The sequence below is a fragment of the Palaemon carinicauda genome, chromosome 2, assembly GCF_036898095.1.
Source record: "Palaemon carinicauda isolate YSFRI2023 chromosome 2, ASM3689809v2, whole genome shotgun sequence".
Lineage (NCBI taxonomy): Eukaryota > Metazoa > Arthropoda > Malacostraca > Decapoda > Palaemonidae > Palaemon > Palaemon carinicauda.
In genome coordinates, this window is record NC_090726.1 from 8,834,554 (window position 1) to 8,857,844 (window position 23,291).

Consider the following 23,291-nt stretch of genomic DNA (forward strand, 5'->3'; position numbering starts at 1 on the left):
TCGTCAGCCTCAACCGACTGCTCCGCCCTCCTTGAACCTCTCTGCAGACCGCTCACCATCTCCTGCCAGATCTTCGCCTTCTGGAGAACTCGTCACCCGACGGGCAACGGTCCCTTCGGGGCTAAGGGATTCTTCTCTTACGCGAGCAGGGCCAGCGCACAAGCGCTCTCCTGCTCGCCAGCGATCTCCTGCTCGCCAGCGATCTCCTGCTCGTCGACGATCTCCTGCTCGCCAAGACTCTCCTGCTCGCCGACGCTCACCTGCTTGTCGGCTCTCTCCTGAGGTTCGCCCCCCTCGCCAGCGCTCTCCTGCTCGTCAGCTCTCTTCCGAGCGTCAGCGCTCATTTGAGGACCATCGCCCTGCGGTCTCTGACCACCCTTTAGTTCCTGCTGAACTCCCTGCTCACCATCCACCTGGTCCTGTGGCTACGCAACATCGTGCTGCGCGTGTGTCAGAAACACATGTTCTCCAACGCGCCAGCGATCTTCCCGTTCCTGCTCGTGAACGCACCGCTCCACCTGTCCTCTCACAGGACTCGCGTCGACCTTCTGCTCGCCAGCGATCACCAGCTCGCCAGCGATCACCAGCTCGCCAGCGATCACCAGCTCACCAGCGATCACCAGTTCGCCAGCGATCACCTACACATGCTGCCCGCCATCGCACGAACCTGCATGATCGCCCGCTTACGCATGCTGCTCCTCATCGCACTACCCTGAACGATCACCCTCCTGCGGATGCTGATCACCATCGCACCCTTTCTCGCGATCATTCACCTGCGCATGCTGCTCGCCATCGCACAACCCTGCACGATCGCCCGCTTACGCATGCTTCTCCTCATCGCACAACCCTGAACGATCGCCCTCCTGCGGATGCTGATCACCATCGCACCCTTTCACGCGATCATTCACCTGCGCATGCTGCTCGCCATCGCACAACCCTGCACGATTGCCCGCTTACGCATGCTGCTCCTCATCGCGCAACCCTGAACGACCGCCCTCTTGCACGCGATCATTCACCTACACATGCTGCTCGCCATCGCTTACCATCACGTGGTCATTATCGCCAGCGATCTTCTTCACCTACGCGGCAGCACGATCCCTCGCCGTCGCGCCATCGCTTGCGTTCGTCGCCTCGGACACGTGTTCATTTACCTGCCCACCCTCACGCCCACTCGCCTGCGCGCCCGCGCGATCGCTCGCCTGCGCGCCCGCGCGATCGCTCGCCTGCGCGCCCGCGCGATTCGCTCGCCCGCGCGCCCGCGCGATCGCTCGCCCCCGCGCGCCCGCGCGATCGCTCGCCCGCGCGACCGCTCGCCTGTGCGCCCGCGCGATCACCCGCGCAACCATTCGCCTTTGCGCTACCGTTCACCCTCGCGCGACCATAGTTCGCGGCGAATTCCACAGCCGGTGGTAGCAGCAGGGACGCGTGCTCCTAGACGGCACTCGGGATCACCTCCATCCAAGCACAGGTTGGTATTGCAGGACGAGGACAGGTCATTACAGCATTCTTCCCCACCTTCTTTTCAGGCAGGTACCGTCGTGTCCACTCCAAAGGATCGCCCTATCCCTTTCACCTTAGCGAGGATTTCGGACTCTGTGTCCTTTGAGCAGCAGACTTGGTTTGGTCCGCTGGCACGGGCGTTAGTGAGGGTTATGAAACCAGCACTCGCCGGCCAGGGTAACAAACCAGCGGCTGTCTCTCCTACGCTGAAGAGAAAGAGAGGAGTGGACTTCGTGGTGACTTCCCCCAGGGCGAAGTTGGTTCCCAAGAGGTCGGTCTCGAGGGTCCCCTCTCCTGCACGAGTACTCTCTCCTTCTCCCGTGGACGAGGCCTTTCCGTCCTCAGGTGAGTCCAGTGGGCCGGTAGTCTTCCCCTCGGCACCAGGGGGGGAGACTTCGCTTCAGGCAGGAGAATCGTCTCGTGAGGAAGGGGCCCCTCGAACCTCGTTGTTGGGATCCTGTATCCCTCCTAGGAGGGAACCCAAGGATTCCAAGACCATCCCTAAATCCTCTGCAAGGATTCGACAGGAACCCACGACTACCCAGGGGAATGTCCACGTATCACCCCAGGAAGAGATTCCTGGGGCAGGAGACTTAGCTGCCAGCCCGCAGGGAGGAGAACAGCAAGAGTCCGAACATGCCTTCTGGCAGGTCCTAAGCCTGATAAGGCAACTTAACAGTCTTACGGATCCAGTCATCCCCCCCCCCGTGAAGGCAAAGACACGATTCTGGATGAAGTGTTTGACGTTCGGAAGGCCCCTAAGACCAGTGCAGCTCTGCCCTGGTCTCGGGGGCTGAAGAGTGCCAGAGCTAGGGCCAATGCTCAGCTCGCACTTCTTGCCTCCTCCAGTCGTTCCACTGCCGGGAACAAACTCATCCCTCCTCCTCGCCTTCAGCAGAGGAGGTATTTCGAGATCCTGGGTGAGCACAACCTCGCTCTTCCTCTCCATCACTCTGTGGAGGAGCTGGCGAAGGGAGTTCCCTTGGAGAAACTCTCTGCCCGGCAGGTGTCGTTCTCGGCGGCAGAGATCCTTAACCACGAGAAGGTCGCTAAGTGTGCCATGCAGGCCACTTCGTGGCTGGACTTCTGGTTAGGATCTCTGGGCATCCTATTGCGATCTGAGGACTTGTCTAAGGAGACCAATAGGAAGGCCCTAGAGACCTTCTTGCTCTCGGGCACCCGCTCCATCGAGTTCTTGGCGCACCAGGTTACTACCCTGTGGGCCAACTCGGTGTTGAAGCGTCCCGATGCTGTGTCCGAGAGATTCCATCCGAAGGTCCCCGCCGTAGATGTGTGTAGGCTCCGACATGCCTCCCTCCTGGGGGAGAGCCTGTTTGAGCCTCAAGACTTGGAGCGAACGGCTGAGAGGTGGAGGAAATCCAGCACGGACTCCCTCCTCCACAGGGCCCTTACAACTCGGCCCTATAAGCCTCCAGCCCCGCCACAACAGCAGCAACAGCCTCGTAAGGCTCCCAAACAGGCACCGGCAGCTAAGAAAGTGGTGTCTAAGCCCCAGCCCTTTCCAGCAAGGTCAAGAGGGGCGGTAAGTCCTCCAGGGGAGGCAAGACTTCTAGGGGTGGCGGCCGCGGCCGCAAGCCCTAGGGGTGGCAGTCCCCCTGCGTGTCCACCTGTGGGGGGATGCCTTCAGCGTTGCGTCCGCAGGTGGCAACATCTCGGGGCCGATGCTTGGACGATCTCAGTGATCGGCCAAGGTTATCGCGTCCCGTTCACATCATCTCAACCTCCCCTGACAGCGAATCCAGTGTCGTTGAGCTCCTATGCCATGGGATCGGCAAAGGGGCTGGCCCTTCAGGCCGAAGTCGAGACCATGTTCGAGAAGGGTGCTCTCCAGGAGGTCGTGGACGGCTCTCCAGGCTTCTTCAGTCGACTCTTTCTTGTAAAGAAGGCTACTGGAGGCTGGAGACCCGTCATCGATCTCTCGGCTCTGAACAGGTTTGTCAAACAAACCCGGTTCAGCATGGAGACAGCAGACACGGTCAGACTTGCGGTGAGACCACAAGACTTCATGTGTACACTGGATCTAAAGGATGCGTACTTCCAGATCCCAATCCATCCGTCTTCCAGGAAGTACCTGAGATTCTGCCTAGACAACAAGATCTACCAGTTCAAGGTGCTGTGTTTCGGTCTCTCCACAGCTCCTCAGGTGTTCACCAGAGTGTTCACCCTGATTTCGACTTGGGCGCACAGGAACGGCATTCGTCTCCTTCGTTACCTAGACGATTGGCTGATCCTAGCAGACTCGGAGTCGACCCTTCTTCGACACCGAGACAGGCTTCTAGATCTTTGCCAGGATCTGGGGATCGTGGTAAACCTCGAGAAGTCCTCTCTGCAGCCGTCCCAACGACTGGTTTATCTAGGCATGCTAATAGACACCAATCTCCACAAAGCCTTTCCATCAGACGACCGGATAGCAAGGCTGAGGAGGGTGGCGGAACCTTTCCTCAGGCGAAAAGAACTCCCCGCCCAATCGTGGTTGCGTCTCTTGGGCCACCTATCCTCCCTGGCCCGTCTGGTTCCAAACAGCCGCCTCAGGATGAGATCCCTTCAATGGCGGCTCAAGTCCCGGTGGAATCAAGGATCCGATTCCCCGGACACTCTGATCCCAATGGGGTCTCTGGAACAGACGGACTTGCGGTGGTGGCTGGCCGACGAGAACCTGCGAAAGGGAGTGAGTCTTCTCGTCCTTCCCCCGGAATTGACTCTGTTTTCGGACGCGTCAAAAGAAGGGTGGGGGGCGCACGTTCTGAACCAGAGGGCCTCAGGCCTTTGGTCAGAATCAGAAAAGTGCCTACACATCAACCTGCTAGAATTGAAGGCCGTCTTTCTGGCCCTTCAACAGTTCCAACGGTTCCTGGCGGGTCACTCCGTGGTGGTGATGAGCGACAACACCACGGTAGTGGCTTATATCAACAAGCAGGGAGGCACTTTTTCGCAACAGCTATCCCATCTTGCAGTAGAGACTCTGAGGTGGACCGAAACCCACTCGATAACACTATCAGCTCGCTTCATTCCTGGCAAGAGGAATGTGCTCGCCGACAGTCTGAGCAGGGCTTCGCAGATAGTGAGTACCGAGTGGTCTTTGGATCCTCAGATAGCCAACAAAGTCCTGACTTTGTGGGGTTCCCCGACGGTGGACTTGTTCGCGACAGCCTTGAACTTCAAGCTGCCCCTGTACTGCTCACCAGTCCCGGACCCCAAGGCACTCTGGCAAGATGCTTTCCAGCAACGGTGGGACAACATCGACATGTACGCCTTCCCACCATTCTGTCTGATGAGAAGGGTGCTCAACAGGACCAGACTATCGGTCAACTGTTCCATGACTCTAGTAGCTCCGCTATGGCATCACGCGGAATGGTTTCCGGACCTTCTGCAACTCCTGACGGAACTCCCAAGGGAGCTTCCTCCACGACACGAGCTTCTCAGACAACCCCACTCCGGTGTCCCTCACAGGGCCGTAGCCTCGCTTCGGCTTCACGCCTGGAGACTATCCAGCGTCTCCTCGCGGAGAGAGGCTTTTCGCAACAGGTTGCGGAGAGAGGCTTTTCGCAACAGGTTGCGGAGAGAATGTCTCGGCACCTGCGAAGGTCCTCTGAGGGAGTCTACCAAGCGAAGTGGAGAGTCTTTTGTGGTTGGTGTCGTGGAAGGGGTATCTCTCCACTCGATGCCACTATTCCAGCAATAGCGGACTTCCTTGTGTATCTGCGAGAAGAAATGCGCCTTTCTGTCTCGGCAGTGAAAGGCTATCGCTCAGCCTTAAGCTTGGCCTTCAGATTGAAGGGCGTGGATATTTCTTCATCGCTAGAACTCTCTTTACTCATACGTAGCTATGAGCTTACCTGCCCCCAGTCGGAAGTGAGACCCCCTCCTTGGAACGTGGTTCGAGTTCTCAGGTCTCTCAAGAGACCTCCCTTCGAGCCATTACGCCAGGCCTCCGATCGCCACCTGTCTTGGAAGACGGCTTTCCTACTCGCCTTGGCCTCGGCCAAGCGAGTTAGTGAACTTCATGGTCTCTCGTACGACATCGCCCATTCAAGGGGATGGGGGGAGGTAACGTTCAGGTTCGTCCCTGAGTTTGTGGCCAAGACTCAGAATCCTGGAGTGCCGGATCCTCGGTTCGACTCTTTCAGGATTGCGAGTCTCCGTTCTGTAACAAACGACCCAGACCAGCTGCTACTATGCCCAGTGAGGTGTCTGAGGTACTACTTGAAGAGAACGGCTGCAGTCCGTCCTCAGGTGCGAGCTTTGTTTGTGAGCACAGGCAGGACAAAGAGGAGGGTCACAAGGAACACCATCTCTGCTTGGATTCGAAGGGTTATCCACCATGCCCTGAATCCTGACCCTCCTCCGTCACGTCGCCCTCGGGCCCACGATGTCAGGGGTATTGCTACATCCCTGGCCTTCAAGAGAAACTTCTCTGTGACGCAGGTACTTCAAGCGGGGGTCTGGAAGCGTCAAACGACCTTCACAGCCCACTACCTGCAAGACGTGACCCACAGGAGCCTCGATACGTTCTCTATCGGCCCTGTGGTGGCTGCACAACAGCTGGTCTAACCTCAGGCTCCTTTTTGGACAAGTAGCAGTAGGTTGAGGGCGTTGTTACCCGGTCTTAGTCTGTGTGAATGAAAGAGTATGTCTGACCCTTACTTCTTTCTTCATTCTCCCCTCTCTTGGGGAAGCAGCATCCTGGTCCTCGCATAGCTGACCTCGACCTCTGCAGGTAACCCATGCTTCTTTGTGCTCCTAGTATTAAGCTTAATACTGTTGCGTCTCCCATACCCTGACGAGGTGGTATGGGGAACGTCCTATCCTAGAATTCCTATCTGAAGGTCTCAAGGTCAACTTCATAGGACGAGTCACACTCTCCTCCTCACACTACTTATGTAGGCCACTCGTTCCTAGCGATGCTAGGAACCTGTGAGGTACAGGGGCTCCCTCTCTCTAGTGCTGCTCACTAAGGGATCGAGCCCCCGGGCAAGCCGAAGTCAGTAAGGCTGGGGACTTTCCACCCTTCCTAAGGGGTAAGTCACCCTTTGTAAATAGCGTGGTTTGTATTTCGGTTACGGAACAAATGACAAATTCGAAGATAATTTGTATTTTTCCTAACCATACAAACCTTAGCTATTTACACATATGTGCCCGCCATCCCTGACCCCCAAGTCAAGTCCTACCTCTAAGTGAAGTGAAGCAAGTCACCGGTGTGTGGAGGGGGGAGGGGTAGCAAGCTACCCTTCCCCACCCCCCGCTAACTAGCGCGGGGGTAATTAACCCTCGTTAAAAACTATTGGCTCGTCATTTCAGCTGCGCTAAAAGTAAACCCTTTGTAAATAGCTAAGGTTTGTATGGTTAGGAAAAATACAAATTATCTTCGAATTTGTCATTTTTCCTAACTATACAAACCTTATCTATTTACACACATTTGCCCGCTAGCCCTGCCCCCCGGGATAAGTCCTACCTCTAATCAAAGTGAAGCACTCACTAGTGTGTGTGAGGGGGGGGGTGTAGCAAGCTACCCCTTCCCCCCCCCCCCCCGCTAACTAGCGGTGGGTGGGGTAGTAACTTGTTAAAATTCTAATGGCTCGTCATTCAGCTACGCCGAAGTAATTACCCCATGTAAATAGCTAAGGTTTGTATAGTTAAGAAAAATACAATTTTCAATATTAATCTTACCCGATAATCATGTAGCTGTCAACTCCGTTGCCCGACAGAATTCTACGGACGGGATACGCCAGCGATCGCTATACAAGAGGGGGGTGTACTCACCAGCGCCATCTGTGGCCAGGTACTGCAGTACTTCTTGTCAACACCACCTCAATTTTTCCTCTGTCGTGCTTCCGGCAAGACCTACATGGATACGCTTATGATTTTGGAGTCTTTGTTCACGGTTTTGGTGAAGTATTGCTCTGAGATTTCAGCTTTCGCTATACAGGAAGCTTTTCCCTTAGCTTAGATAGCTTTTGGATTGATTTTGATTAATGGTATAACGATCTTTGCTTTAATTTGGAATCCCCCCTTGACTGTTCTCTGTTTCAAGATGTCCAACCATTCTCAAGCTCCTCCCCAAAGACGATGTAGGACTTGTATTAGGCGTCTTCCGAAGGCCTCGGTTGATCCTCACACCGTTTGTTCCGACTGTAGGGGAAAATCCTGTCAGTTGGAAGATCGATGTGAGGAATGTGCCGGACTTTCGGAATTTGATTTTATTCAATTCCTCAAGTATACGACTAAGTTAGAGAGAGAGTTAGGAGGAGTTCGGCTCGCTCTTTACTTTATTCCTCCCCCCATGATCCTCAACCTTTTCCTCCCCCTGTAGTGGCTACCCCCGAACCTATTATTAGTGCTCAGCCTGATATGTCGGATGTTTTACGTGCCATTCAGGCTTTAGGTGATAAGGTGGAGTCGGTAGTGAGTGACCACAAGTTTCTCTTGGCAGATGTCAAGGAACTTAAAGTGAAAAGTGCAGTGGGAAGTGGTAGTGCCAGTGCTGTGCCTAGTGTCAGTGTCAGTGTTGCGCATGAGGATACTTCTGTGCGTGCCAGTCGTCCTCCCAGTCCGGGACCTCTTGCAAGCTCCCAAGCCCAGGGGAGAAGCAATGTCGAAGGGCAAAAGGGTTCGGCAGGCCTTGATCGGCGCACAGTAGTATCCTCAGTGGTTGCGGGCGTATCTTATAGAGATCGTCACTTCCACTCTCAGACGATTGAGCCCTTTATTTCCTCGTCTGCAGAAGATGTTTCCGGGAGGAAACGCTGGACCCAGGTCTCAAGGCCTCTTAAGCGTAAGGTCCAGACCGCGCGAGTCCAACAGCCCGGGTGTAGCCACTGGGCTAGTTCGGACTCGCCGCAGTCATCGGATGGCTGCACGCCTCCTAAGAGAGGTAAAGCGATGCCTCAACAGACCTCAACTTCTGTTAAAGCTATGCCTCAACAGACCTCAACTTCTGTTGATCCCAAGTTGGCTATGCTGCAGACTATGCAGTCGCAGCTTGCGGTGTTGATGCAGGAGTTTCAGGCAGAGAAGGTTATCACACCTCCTCCTGCGAGCGCTCCCCCACCTCTGCGCAGTCCAGCCTGCCAGACGTATGATGTTGAGGTTCCTCAAGCTACCTCCATGCGTGAGCTGCCGCAGTGGGAGTTGCCAGATACCAACGCTGTGCAGCAACCTCCACTTTCCTTGAGGCAGGAGCCTCTTGCCACGCGGCAACCTCCTCAACACTTGGGGCAGGAGCCTTATGCTTTGCAGCAACCTCCTCTACCCTTGAGGCAGGAGCCTCTTGCGTTGCAACCATCCTCGAGGCAGCAACCTCTTGCGGTGCGACAACCTCCACCATCCTTGAGGCAGCAACCTCAACTCTTGCAGCAGCCACCTCCACTTTCCTCGAGGCGAGAACCTCAACTCTCGAGGCGAGAACCTCAACTCTTGAGGCTAGAACCTCAACTCGTGGGACAAGAGCCTCTCTCTGCGCAGCCACCTCAACCCTTGAGGCAAGCGCAACTCCTGAGGCAGGAACCTCATGCTATGAGACAGCCACCTCAACGCATGCAGCAACCACACACTTCTCAGCTTAAGCCGCTTCCTATTCAACTTGAACCGCAGACTATGCAGCATGAGCCTCATGCTTTACAGCATTCGCCTCTCACCACGCTTGCTCCTCAGACCCCCGCAGAACCTCCTTCATCCCAGCCTCAGGACTTTGTCATTACCAGCCCTCATCCTCTTCAGCAGAGTCTTGAGGATGAATCCGCTAGTGCGCATGCACCCGTTCTTCAGGATTCAGCCATTCAGCATACTGCTTTATCGTTACCTCTCGCTTCTCAACACTCAGGTGATGAGGTTTCTGAGGATGAAGCTGCTCACCTGGATGATCCTTCATCTGATGTGGAGGAACCCAAGTCATTGCCACCCTCCATTGACTTTCGCAAGGTCCTTACTCTGTTCAGAGAGTTATACCCTGAACACTTTGTTTCTGCTACCCCTCGTTCTCCTCCATCCGAGTTCTCTCTAGGCATGCAACCTGTTAAGTCTGCCTACACTAAGCTTGTCTTTGCTAGATCATCAAAGAGAGCTTTGAGAATGTTAGGGGATTGGTTGCAGTCCAAGCAGCAACTGGGAAAGACGTCTTTTATGTTTCCGCCTCCTAAGCTGGCTTCTAAGGCGGGCGTCTGGTATGCCACGGGAGAGGAACCAGGCTTGGGGGTCCCTGCCTCTGCCCAGGCTGACTTCTCAAGTTTGGTTGACTCTCCACGAAGGTCGGCTATGAGACGCTCTAAGGTCTGCTGGACCTTTTCTGACCTGGACCACTTCTTAAAGGGAGTCTTTCGCGCCTTTGAAATTTTTAATTTCCTCGACTGGTGCCTGGGGGCCTTGAGCAAGAAGACTGCCCCTTCTGACAAAGACTCGGCCATGCTGATCATGTCCTGTATGGACAAAGCAATTCGCGATGGTTCCGGCGAACTTGCCTCTATGTTTGTATCGGGAGTCCTCAAGAAAAGGGAACAACTTTGCTCCTTCCTTTCCACTGGTATCACCTCTTGCCAAAGGTCACAGTTACTTTTTGCTCCTCTTTCTAAGTTCCTGTTTCCTGAGGATCTTATCAAGGAAATGTCTGCGGCTCTTATACAGAAGGATACGCATGACCTCGTGGCCTCTAAAGCACGGAAGGCTAAGGTTACACCTTCAGTACCAAGAACTTACCGCACCCCAGTGGCTGATACTCCTGCTACCAGATTTATTCCGCCCTTTCGTGGCAGAGCCCCCAGCCGAGGAAGTACCCGCCCAGACGGTCACAGGGGCAGGTCCAAGAAAGGTACCAAGTCTTCGAAAAGCAAACATTGACTCTCCTCCTCTCCAGACAGCCGTAGGAGCCAGACTCAAGACCTTCTGGCAAGCTTGGGAAAGAAGAGGTGCAGACGCCCAGTCTGTCAAGTGGCTAAGGGAGGGTTACAGGATCCCATTCTGCCGCAATCCCCCTCTGACCACTTCTCCCATCAACCTCTCTCCCAACTACAAGGAAAAGGACAAGAGGCTAGCGTTACATCAAGAGGTGTCGCTCCTGTTACAGGAGGAGGCAGTGGTGATAGTCCGGGATCATCAATCCCCGGGCTTTTACAACCGTCTCTTCCTGGTGGCCAAGAAGACAGGAGGTTGGAGACCGGTGCTGGACGTCAGTGCGCTCAATGCTTATGTCACCAAGCAGACGTTCACTATGGAGACGACGAAGTCGGTCCTAGCAGCGGTCAGGCAGGAGGACTGGATGGTCTCGTTGGATCTGAAAGACGCCTACTTTCACGTCCCCATTCATCCAGACTCCCAACCTTTTCTGAGATTCGTTTTTGGAAAGGTTGTGTACCAATTCCAAGCCCTGTGTTTTGGCCTAAGCACGGCACCTCTGGTGTTTACGCGACTGATGAGGAATATTGCGAAATTCCTCCACTTGGCGGACATCAGAGCCTCCCTTTATTTAGACGACTGGCTTTTAAGAGCCCCAACAAGTCGTCGCTGTCTGGAGAGTCTCAGATGGACTTTGGACTTGACCAAGGAACTGGGTCTTTTGGTCAACTTAGAGAAGTCCCAGCTTATTCCTTCCCAAACCATCGTTTACCTGGGAATGGAGATTCGGAGTCAAGCTTTTCGGGCTTTTCCGTCGGCCCCAAGAATCAACCAAGCCCTAGAGTGCATCCTGAGCATGCTGAAGAGGAACAGATGCTCGGTGAGACAGTGGATGAGTCTAACAGGGACCCTGTCATCGTTAGCCCTGTTCACCGAGTTAGGGAGACTCCACCTCCGCCCCCTTCAATACCATCTAGCAGCTCACTGGGACAAGAATATGACGCTCGAAGCGGTCTCTATTCCTGTTACCAAAGAGATGAAGACTTCTCTCATGTGGTGGAAGAGCAACATCCTTCTCAAGGAGGGTCTCTCGTTAGCTGTTCAGACCCCCAATCTTCATCTCTATTCGGACGCATCAGACTCGGGCTGGGGCGCGACCTTGGACGGACAGGAATGCTCGGGAACATGGAACAAGGAACAGGAAACGCTTCACATCAATTGCAAGGAGTTGTTGGCAGTACATCTGGCCTTAATGAACTTCAAGTCCCTCCTGCTAAACAAGGTGGTGGAGGTGAACTCCGACAACACCACAGCCTTGGCGTACATCTCCAAGCAGGGAGGGACTCATTCGAGGAAGCTGTACGAGATAGCAAGGGACCTCCTCATTTGGTCAAGAAGTCGAAACCTCACGCTGGTAACGAGATTCATTCAAGGCAATATGAATGTCTCGGCAGATCGCCTCAGCAGGAAGGGTCAAGTCATTCCCACAGAATGGACCCTTCACAAGAACGTGTGCAACAGGCTTTGGGCCTTGTGGGGTCAGCCAACGATAGATCTGTTCGCTACCTCCATGACCAAGAGGCTCCCATTGTACTGTTCCCCAATTCCAGACCCGACAGCAGTTCACGTGGATGCTTTTCTGCTGGATTGGTCCCACCTCGATCTTTATGCATTCCCGCCGTTCAAGATCATCAACAGAGTTATTCAGAAGTTCGTCTCTCACGAAGGGACACGGCTGACGTTGGTTGCTCCCCTTTGGCCTGGTTCACAGAGGTACTGCAATGCCTGGTCGACGTTCCCAGGACTCTCCCTCTAAGAGTGGACCTTCTACGTCAGCCTCACGTAAAGAAGGTACACCCAAGCCTCCACGCTCTTCGTCTGACTGCCTTCAGACTATCGAAAGACTCTCTAGAGCTAGAGGCTTTTCGAAGGAGGCAGCCAGAGCGATTGCCAGAGCAAGGAGGATATCCACTCGCAGAGTCTATCAATCCAAGTGGGAAGTCTTCCGAAGCTGGTGCAGAGCCAATGCAGTTTCCTCTACCAGTACCTCTGTAACCCAAGTTGCTGACTTCCTGTTGCATCTTAGGAATGTTAGATCTCTTTCGGCTCCTACGATCAAAGGGTACAGAAGTATGTTGGCAACAGTTTTCCGCCACAGAGGCTTGGATCTTTCCTCCAACAAAGGTCTACAGGACATCCTTAAGTCTTTCGAGACCTCTAAAGAACGTCGCTTGTCCACTCCAGGCTGGAATCTAGACGTAGTCTTAAGGTTCCTTATGTCTCCTAGATTTGAACCTCTCCAGTCAGCCTCTTTCAAAGACCTTACTCTCAAAACTCTTTTCCTCGTCTGCCTTGTAACAGCCAAAAGAGTTAGTGAGGTTCACGCCTTCAGCAGGAACATAGGATTCACATCCGAAACAGCTACATGTTCCCTACAGCTCGGGTTTTTGGCAAAAAATGAACTGCCTTCACGTCCTTGGCCTAGATCGTTCGAAATTCCTAGCCTTTCCAACATGGTGGGTAACGAGCTAGAGAGAGTTCTTTGCCCTGTCAGAGCTCTAAAGTACTATCTTAAAAGGTCAAAACCTATACGTGGACAATCAGAGGCCTTATGGTGTGCCATTAAGAAACCTTCGATGCCTATGTCCAAGAACGCAGTTTCGTATTACATAAGGCTTCTGATTAGAGAAGCTCATTCTCACATGAAGGATGAAGACCTTGCTTTGCTGAAGGTAAGGACACACGAAGTGAGAGCTGTGGCTACTTCGATGGCCTTCAAACAGAACCGTTCTCTGCAGAGTATTATGGATGCAACTTATTGGAGGAGCAAGTCAGTGTTTGCATCATTCTATCTCAAAGATGTCCAGTCTCTTTACGAGAACTGCTACACCCTGGGACCATTCGTAGCAGCGAGTGCAGTAGTAGGTGAGGGCTCAGCCACTACATTCCCTTAATCCCATAACCTTTTTTAACCTTTCTCTTGAATGCTTTTATTGTTGTTTTTGGGTTGTTACGGTAGGCTAAGAAGCCTTCCGCATCCTAGTTGATTTGGCGGGTGGTCAATTCTTTCTTGAGAAGCGCCTAGGTTAGAGGTTGTGTAGAGGTCCTTTAGTATGGGTTGCAGCCCTTTATACTTCAGCACCTTAGAGTTGTTCAGCCTCCTAAGAGGAACGCTGCGCTCAGTAAGGAAGACGAACTTATTAAAGGCAGAGTAATGGTTCAAGTCGACTTCCTTACCAGGTACTTGTAATTTCATTGTTATTTTGAATAACTGATAATATGAAATACGGGATACTTAGCTTCTTGATTAACATGTACACTGGTTTTCACCCACCCCCCTGGGTGTGAATCAGCTACATGATTATCGGGTAAGATTAATATTGAAAAATGTTATTTTCATTAGTAAAATAAATTTTTGAATATACTTACCCGATAATCATGATTTAATTGACCCACCCTTCCTCCCCATAGAGAACCAGTGGACCGAGGAAAAATTGAGGTGGTGTTGACAAGAAGTACTGCAGTACCTGGCCACAGATGGCGCTGGTGAGTACACCCCCCTCTTGTATAGCGATCGCTGGCGTATCCCGTCCGTAGAATTCTGTCGGGCAACGGAGTTGACAGCTACATGATTATCGGGTAAGTATATTCAAAAATTTATTTTACTAATGAAAATAACATATTATCTACAAATTTGTCATTTTTAGGTACAGTATAGTGAATTACTTTGATGTATGGGTTGATGATATCCCGATGTGTAAGGGATGAAGCATTTGGCTCTAAGAATTAGCAAAGGGCATATACAAGTTGACAAGGCTAACTTAGCCTTTGAGTGAAGGCTTTAAAATGTGTAGCATTTGCCTAGTCTTTACATTTTTAAGGTGCAATTGACAAGTCATGAGTAAAAATTACTGTACTACTGTTCAACTCAATCTACATGTGAAGGGGATTAGATCTGCTCATGTAGAACTTGAATAGAAAGATTTTGCTTTCAAAAGAAGGCTTTTACTGTAATTTCCATTTTCAACCATCAGCTCTTATTACAGTGAACTTCCTCTGATATTCATAATGGTGTGTATCTCTAGAAGCTTGGTATGTTGACATTACCCCTTGATTTGAAAAAATTTCCCCATTTCCTTTCCTTCCAATATACTATTATCTCTAGCAATGGAGCTTAAGTTTCTAACAGCACTATGAGCCGCATGTCATGTCACTGCTTTAGTGTCAACTTGGTAGTGACAGGATGTGCACTCCAGATTGTCTGACTTTTAGTCTTTTTTTGTTTTTATCTATTTTAGTGGTGTGTTCTTCCTAAAGAACACATGGGAAGTTTAACTATGTTTTAAGAGGATGAATAATTAATAATTCATTCTTTTTTTAACCCAAGCCTGGAATTTGTATAAAGGTGAAAGTCATGTGGTAATTAATTTTTTGCTGAAAATAGTCATCTTTGGGCCTAAAAATTGATAAAGTAAATTTGTTCCTTTACAGGATGAGAATTATCTCGGCTAAGTTAGCAGTTGTTACACGAGTTTAGAATGGGAGGTAAGTTCGACTGGCCTTTTACCTCTTCCTTAGGGTGCAGAAGTTACTCTAGTATTTGCTGGACCGGACGATAGATGCATTTGAGCTTCATGATTGAGCAACTTTTCTTGGCAATAAATTTGTTCAAAATTAATCTCCTACCCTCCCAAACGAGGGGGAGGATAGACAAATGTATGCACCCGTCTTCTCATATGACCATACATTTAAACAACATATCGTAACTTAATTAACATAGTTCATCTATATTGTTTAAATATTCTCCTTTCCTTAATATTTGTTCATGTTAACTTCATTAAAATGATTCATCTTTTCACATTCACAGTACAGGATGGTACATTCTGTAAAGATCTGGATGCAAAGGATGGTCAGAGTTATGAAAAATCTTATGCAGCATGCATAAAGAACTAACAGAACAACAGTGCCAGAAATTAATACCTGTACACATTTTAGTTCACGTTTTGTTTTCCTCTTGACATTCCCTGTTTCACATTGTTTTCCTTTGTTTTGGAAAGAATTTCATCATGCCAAAGAGGAAAAAACAACGAAAACATCTCGCTAACCTACAGAATATACTTGTACTTACTGAACGGCCTCTCTGTCGTTTATAACCCTTCCATAACGCTAAAATCACTGACTTCAACTATACAGGTATAGGTTCTTCCTTGACAATTTACCAGTCCATAGTAGGGACTTGTCCTAACATATACCTCATCTTCATATCTATGAGGCTGATATGAGTCATCACTTTAGTTTGTATTCAGTACCAAAGTTCTTAGACATTTCCCAGGAATGTAAACCTGCCAGTTGGTTATAGGACTTCTCCCTCCTAAGGGTAAAACTCGTATTAAAGAACGAGGGTTTGTATTCGCGTAGGAACAAATTGGTTTAATTTTATATAACTGTAACAGCTGTTTATTTAGTTTAATAGGTAATTGTTTATTTTTTATTTGCATACCCAGGCAACATCACATATTTCATTAAAAACTTTATATTACTGATGGGATTATATCAATACAGGAAGATGTCATCAAAGTTTTCCTTACAATGCATGATGAGAAATACAATAAAAGACTATCCATAACCTATGATTATATTTTTATTAATTCTAAATGTTGAAGGATAGATGGCTTAACTTTCTTTATTGAATTATTTGATACAGTTTATAACCTGAAGCTTAGGTTCATAGAAAGCACTAAACAAGAATAATAATTTTGATTAGATAATGACAAGGTTGGTCAAGGGACAAAGGCAGGATAGGGAAGCTAATGGTGAATAAAGGCAGGAATAGGCTATATAGTAAATGAATAAGGTTGGATAGATTTTTCATTGATTGAAGGTAACATTGGTTAATCATTAGCAAAGATAACATTTTTGTTCTGTTATTAACATTAAAGAAGTGATTCTGATAAGTCCAGGTTGTCAATTTAGTAAAGTTGAATAGGTTAGTCCATGAATGAAGTATACTCAGTGGGTGTAAAACAATAACGTTGAATAAGCTCGTCAATGAACTAATTGAGACTAGGTTAGAGAGTCTGAGTGTGAGATAAGATTTTCCATAGTTTAAGGTAAGATAAGTAGGTTGAAGGTGGGTAGAACAAGCTGATTCTGTGCTTGAAGGTTAACCTGAATATCTACTTTGATAAATGAATTATTATGGTAGGATACCTGGGATTAGTTTGTAGGATCCATAAAATATATAATAAAAGTTTATTATTACAGACATTTCAATTACAAAAATTATACATTTCCTTGATAAATTTAGGTAGGTGCTGGTCAGTTTTTTTCTGTTTTTTGTCAAGTGAAATAATCTCCAACAGATTTAGTAGATTTGAGAACTAAGCCCTCAAGAATATTGGGTGTTAAATGTCAGGACAGGATTAGAAATGAAACTATAATTGAGATTACTTGAGTGCCATATATGGATGAGATCATGGTGAGTGGTAGATGGAGATGATTTGGGCATGCTCTTCGCACTCCCCAAGAGAGATTAGTTCACCAAATGGTTAACTGGGCTCCACAAGGCACTAGAAGAATTGGAAGACCAGGCCCTACATGGCTGAAAACTATGAAACGTGAGGTGGGAGATGATGAGTGGAGAAATATTGAATTAAAAGCTCAAGATAGAAAAGACTGGCAAAATCTAACCAAGGCCCTTTGCTTCAATACTGTAGTCATGGGAGGAGGAGATGATGAAAAAATCACTGATTTCATTTGCACAGCACTATACGTTTGTATATTGTACTAAGTAATATTTTACACCTGTTGCCATGTCAGTAAATTCTACTTTCGCTTAGAATTTATACATTTGTTTTTATGATTATTGTGTTTGACCAGGTATCCTCTGGTGTTAGGTAGAATGTTTTATTTGGGGAATTGTAGTTTTACTTGAGTATCTTTCAAAAAAAAAAATTAATGATGATAGGGAGTTCTGATAGTCAGTAGAGTACCAGAGGCCAGTATTTTGATTGTTCTAGTGAAGTATCTCCTTGTTAGGATTTAGGAGGTAATATATTTTCTCTTTACTGAACATAAAGTACTTTCAGTAATAATATTTTCTTTTATAACTAACATGGACACGCCTAGTTTGTCATAATTTCCACTTTTATATTTGATACATTGGAATATTTTATATTTTATCATGCATATTTTTTTAGTAAATGTATAGTCTTGATATTTAAGTACTGTGAAATGTTTGAATAAGGCTGATATGTCTGTACAATTCACATTTTTTATTTATTTTTCAGACTGGAATCATCAAAAGGGATTTATATCCGCCTGTTCAAAACTGGATATTGAACTGCAAATAATTATGCATCAAGTATAATGAAATAATCCTGTGACATCAAGATGAAGATCAGCAGTGAATAATCAGCGATTTACTACAGAAAAAAAAATTCCACAATGTTTCCGAGGAAGAGAAAATATATTGATTTTTAATTTCTGATTTCCAAAGGAGTACCGGCAAATTGTTTCAAGTGAAGCAGCTAGTCTAAAATCAAATTGACTTTGTAATTAAAATTTAGATTGTAGTATCCTAATTATTTTATTTTAAACAAGCACAATCATTAGTTTTGTTGCCAAATGTGAATATACTGAATGACAATGGATTCCTATTAACTCTTGAAATAGTTAGCCAGAATTATTATAGGTGATGTTCAATGGAATGGTTTTATACATTATTGTAAGCAAGTTTTGAAAAGAGGAGGAAATTGACCATTAAAAATCAATTTAGACTAACAAATGCAAATGAGGGAGGACTTTTTCCTTAAAGATTTGCTGCTCATTTTGTCAATATTCTTTAACTAGCTGTTAAATTGAATGTCATTTTCCCCTGAACCTCTTGACATACTTCTAGATAATATCATTTGTAGAATTGTGTTAATTACTGTAAACAAGTTATCTAAATGTGTGACTGAAGAGTAATGAATATTAATCACTTTTTTAGCAATTGATTCAAATTCATTCTACAGTCATTAATTACATGTGAATGTAACCTACAACTAATTATCACATCTATGAATCTATTATTATTGTCTATACTATTTCATCTCTTTCAAGACGGACATCTAATTAGCAACTGGCATTTGATTTTGTTTATTCCTATACAGATACAAACTTCCGAGTCATTTAAATGGGTTACTACTAGTCTCGTTTTCTCTACAACCAGCCAATGAAAAGAAAAAGGGTTTGATTGCATCATAATACATTGGGTAAGCAACCACAGTGCGTGGGGGCGCAGGCCATCTTTGCATGATACGCTTCACTACTCTCCTTGCCGTCACATCAAGAGGCCGTATCTTTTCCTCTCTCTGAGATCTAGATATCCGCATTCACCACGTACACACTTATAGTACTTAGTGCTTATGCCATGTGAGTTGAGCCTGCCATTTCCCCTTGTATAGAGGCAGCCTTGTTGAAAGACCTTATTACCAGTCTCCAGCTAATTCCAACAAGCCAGGCTTTCCTCCTACATTCAGGGGTCCTTGGTATCGATCTCCTCTAAAGAGTTCCCTGGATTCATCTCTATTACTAGGGTGGTTGGACTGCTTCGGTTGTATCCACACCCCAAGACATGGCAATGCCAAGCTGCCCTAGACAGGTGTCTTCTTCTAACCTTACTAATGCTAAGAAGTAGTGTGACAAAACCCTCATTAGTTGCCCGAGTATTGTCTACTTGTGGTTCAGCCCGGCCGAACGTTCATCATAACAAGTCTGAACACATCGCTGTTCCTACGCATGATGTCACCCTACGCAATGAAATTCATCTGCATGTTGGACAGCCCAACAAATCCACACAAGTTGTCATGCTCACTCGTAATGACTGCCTCTCCACACACCTCCATTTTGATGTTTGAGGATATTCCTCCACAAAGAAATCATGTTTGTGTGTGCCATTGTCTTGCTACCACTTCTCAAGTCTATTTACGAAAGGGACGTGCTACATGGATACCTCATTATTTTAATGTTCCCCCATAATTTTATAAACAGGCTAGATCTCATGATCCTAAAGCCATGAGTTATGCAAATAACATGCCCATTGTTTAACCTAAACAACCGCATTGTAGTTCCTTGCCTAAAGTATAAGGCTCCAAATGTTACGCTGTCTTTGGAACAGCGTTAATGTTATCTTTCAGATCAATTTTTTCAGGTACTGGGGGTGGAAAGGGTGCCGGAGGCTTTTCCTCTCTTCCCACGAGTTACATCCCCATCTGATGCAAATGGCATCACTTTAGCTAAGTGACGTAGGTGAGGCCCGTGTCATGGACGCACCAGATGGCAAGCCACGGAGAAATCTTATCTCGTCGATCAAGTTCAGAAAAGGAATTCAATATTTCTGCCTCACACACTGCTGATGGTGGCAAATACTATTATAACGGCGTGAGCTGGACTCCTCCAATCTTTCTCCGCCTCCTATTCCCACCCCAATATGTATGAATGCAGCAAGAGAAAGGAAGAACGTTTGAGGAAAAGTTAAGAGTGATCCTGTAACTCTCAAAGTTGAACAACCAGTTATCCCAAAATTGGAACCCCCACTTGACCATAATATTATCACTATTAATGACTCTCCGAAAAACCTCATTGTGGCCACTAGCTCAGCTAATGTAGCATCCCCTCCAGGTTCCAATGTGTAGTTCAGAAGTATCACAAATTTATTAAAATCATGATTCTCATCCATCATTTGAATGGCCTTGGTGAACTCCACATCTACAAACCGTCAACAGACGGTGTGCTATTGATTCTATTTTTCCAAAATCACAAAGTCCTAGCCTCAGGTTAGATGTGGCGCGCACTAACCAAACTAAAGGCATGCTAGATTTGTTTAGCACGCAAGTCTCAACGTCTGAAAATTCCCCTAAGACCTGAAGGTCCTCAAAGTTACCCCTTTGGCCCTTTCTCGCCAGAGAAGAATTTATATGTCCACCCTGGCACTTTACAGAGGATTCTGATGACCCAACCATTTTATTTGAAAGGCTCAGTAAAGGACCTCTTCTTGCTAGAGGAAGTATCCAAAATGTTGGCCAAAGGAGCTATGGAAGTCTTAAATGACTCGCCAGGCTTCCTCAGCCATCTATTCTTGGTAGAAAAGCTGACGGGAGGTTAGAGACAGTCACTGACCTTTCCCATTTGAATCTGTTTGTTCTACAAACAAGATTCAAAATGGAAACTCCAGCCACCATTTTCCAGCCCATCAGGAAGAACAATTTCCTTCTGACCATGGACTTTAAAGATGCCAACTTTCAGGTCCCCATTCATCCTGCCTCAAGGAAATACCAAAGGTCTTCTTTTTGGGACAGAATTTTCCAGTTCAGGGTGCTATGCTTTAACCTCTTGGCAGCTCCTCAGGTTTTAACCAGACTCTGCCCTTATCTCAGCCGGGGCTCATGCTTTGAGCATCAGGCTTTTGAGGTACTTGGATGACTAGCTTCTCCTGGCAGAGTACAGAGCTCTACTTTTAACGTACAATTATCTACTAAACTTTTTCTAGGAGTTAGGGATCACTGAACCTAGAGAAGTCCAACTTTGTCCCTCAACAATTCATTGGGTACTTAGGCATTGTCATGGACTCCATCTAAGCCAGGGCTTTTCCATATGCCAACTTAATCCTGAGACTCTGGAAAAGATCACAAACCCTTCTAGAAGGGAAATCACTTCCTGGCCACTCGTGGCAGAAACTTTTAGGTCATCTCTCTTCTTTAGAGAAACTCGTCCCCTTCAAGAGAATGCATCTTCACTTTGTGGGTCAAGTAGACCCTGAAGAGCCAATGGTCGCAAATATCCGACCACCTTGACCATACTGCCGGTGCCCCCAAGAGATTGTGACAAGCCTCCATTGGTGGCTGAGAGAGGAGAACCTGTTAACAGGAACCCCCCTTCAGGTTTCTTCCCCACAATTCCTTTTGTTCTCTGATGATTCTCGCCAAGGGTGACAAGAAGAGATAAGATAAGATACGGAATGAGGTAATTAGGGGTACCACAGGAGTTAGAAAACTATCAGATAAGATCCAAGAAAGTATACTGAGGTGGTATGGCCATATCATGAGAAGAGAAGAACAATATATTGGGAGGAGAGTGATGGAAATGGAGGTACAAGGAACGAGAAGGAGAGGGAGACCAAAGCGAAGGTGGGTGGCCTGTATCAAGGATGACCTTCGATCAAAGGGATTAACCGGTGATGAGATGTGGCACAGAGGTAGATGGAGAAAGCTGACCAGAAACATCGACCCCACATAGAAGTGGGAAAAGATGTAGCCAAAGATGATGATGATGATTCTCGCCAAGGGTGGGCCACTCACCAAGGAAGGAAACAAATCTTGGGCATATGGTCAGAAAAGGACAAGACCTTTCACATCAATTTCCTGGAAATGAAAGCAGCGCAACTAGCGTTACTCCATTTCGCAAAGACTAAAAGGTCTCTATGTTGCTGATGAATGACTTCATAGTAGTGACCTACATCTGCAAACAAAGGGGCACAGGCTCTCTCCTACTCACCCAACGGGCAGTAGAGATGCACAGGTTGGCACAGACCAACGCAATCTCCCTCTCATTGAGGTTTATCCCGAGGAAGGAGGTCATTGCGGATCATCTGAGTTGGCAAGGGACAACGGTTGGTTCCGAATGGTCTTTTCTAGTGGCGAAGAGTCTTTTAACTTTGTGGAGTTCCCTGTCTCTGGACATGTTTGTCACTCACCTGAACCACAAACTCCTGGTGTATTGTTCACCAGTCCCAGACCAAGCTGCAGTAATGAAGATGCCTTTCAGCACCAATGGGACAGACTAGAATTTTGCTCGATTCAGCCATTATGTCTGATTCATCAGATCTTGAACAGTCCAAACATCCCAGAAAGTCTGAGTAAAGCTAGTAGCTCCAAAGTGGCCAACAGCGGAGTGGAATTTATTTATGCTGGAACTTCTCCGGAGGTTCCAAGAGAACTTCCAGAATTGTCAAACCTACTATGTGAACCAATCATTAGAAAGTTTTATAAAGCAGTGCATTGCCAGTCACTTCATGACTGGAGACTATCCAGCATCTCCTCTGAAAGAAAGGCTTTACGGGAGCAACTGCGAAACAGCTTTCCGGATATCTCTGAAAGTCGTCCGGTGCAGTCTACCAGGCCAAGTGGAAAATCTTCTATGATGGTGTCGTAGGGGAATTATTGCTCCACCCAAGGCCACTGTTCCCCTGATTGCTGACATTTAGGTGTTCCTGAAGAATGAGAAATCCCTCAAGTCCCTACGGTAAAAGGTTATCACTTGGCCTTGACCCAGGTTTTCAAACTGAAAGGGCTCAATCTCTCCTCTTCATGGGAACTCTCAGCTCTCATTAGGAGTTTCGAGCAGACTTGTCCTCCGCGAGAACTCAAACCCCCTACCTGGAATGCGACAAAGGTACTTAGTCTTTGAAGAAACCCCCTTACAAACTTATGTAAAAAGCCTTAGACAGGGACCTTATCCTGAAGACAGTCTCTCTCCTTGCCTTAGCCTCAGCAAAGAGAGAAAGTTAACTACATGATCTATCCTAGCTTATGTCACATTGCAGTGTGTGAAAAAAATTATCCCTATCATTTGTTCATGAATTTGTGGCCAAAACCGAAAATCTGGTAAAAAAAAAAAAAACCATATCAGATTTCTCTCTCCCAAATTTTCCTTTCTTCTTCTTCTCTCAAAACATCGACCCCACATAAAAGTGGGATAAGATGCAGACAAAGAAGAATCATCTTGTTTCTCAAACAGGTAACTGATGACCCGGATATTTTACTATCCCGTGAGAGCAATTTGAAAATATTACAAGAGAATGGTCTACTTTAGGCCTAAAACTTTTTTTTGTTTGTGAGCACAGGTCACTCCAGAAAGAATCCAAAAATAATTTCCTTTTGGTTAAGATAGATAATTGTGAGAGCTTA

The 23,291-nt window shown here is 47.4% G+C and overlaps 1 long non-coding RNA gene across 1 annotated transcript in view; it reads left to right on the forward strand.

The window, feature by feature from the left end:
- The window catches only part of LOC137623211 (uncharacterized), a 61,847-nt gene extending 43,573 nt beyond the window's left edge, over nt 1-18,274 (forward strand). The window contains exons 2-3 of the long non-coding RNA XR_011040566.1: nt 14,836-14,889; nt 17,634-18,274. This is a non-coding gene — a long non-coding RNA (uncharacterized lncRNA). The remainder of the gene's footprint in view (nt 1-14,835; nt 14,890-17,633) is intronic.
- Nucleotides 18,275-23,291: the final 5,017 nt, after the last annotated feature.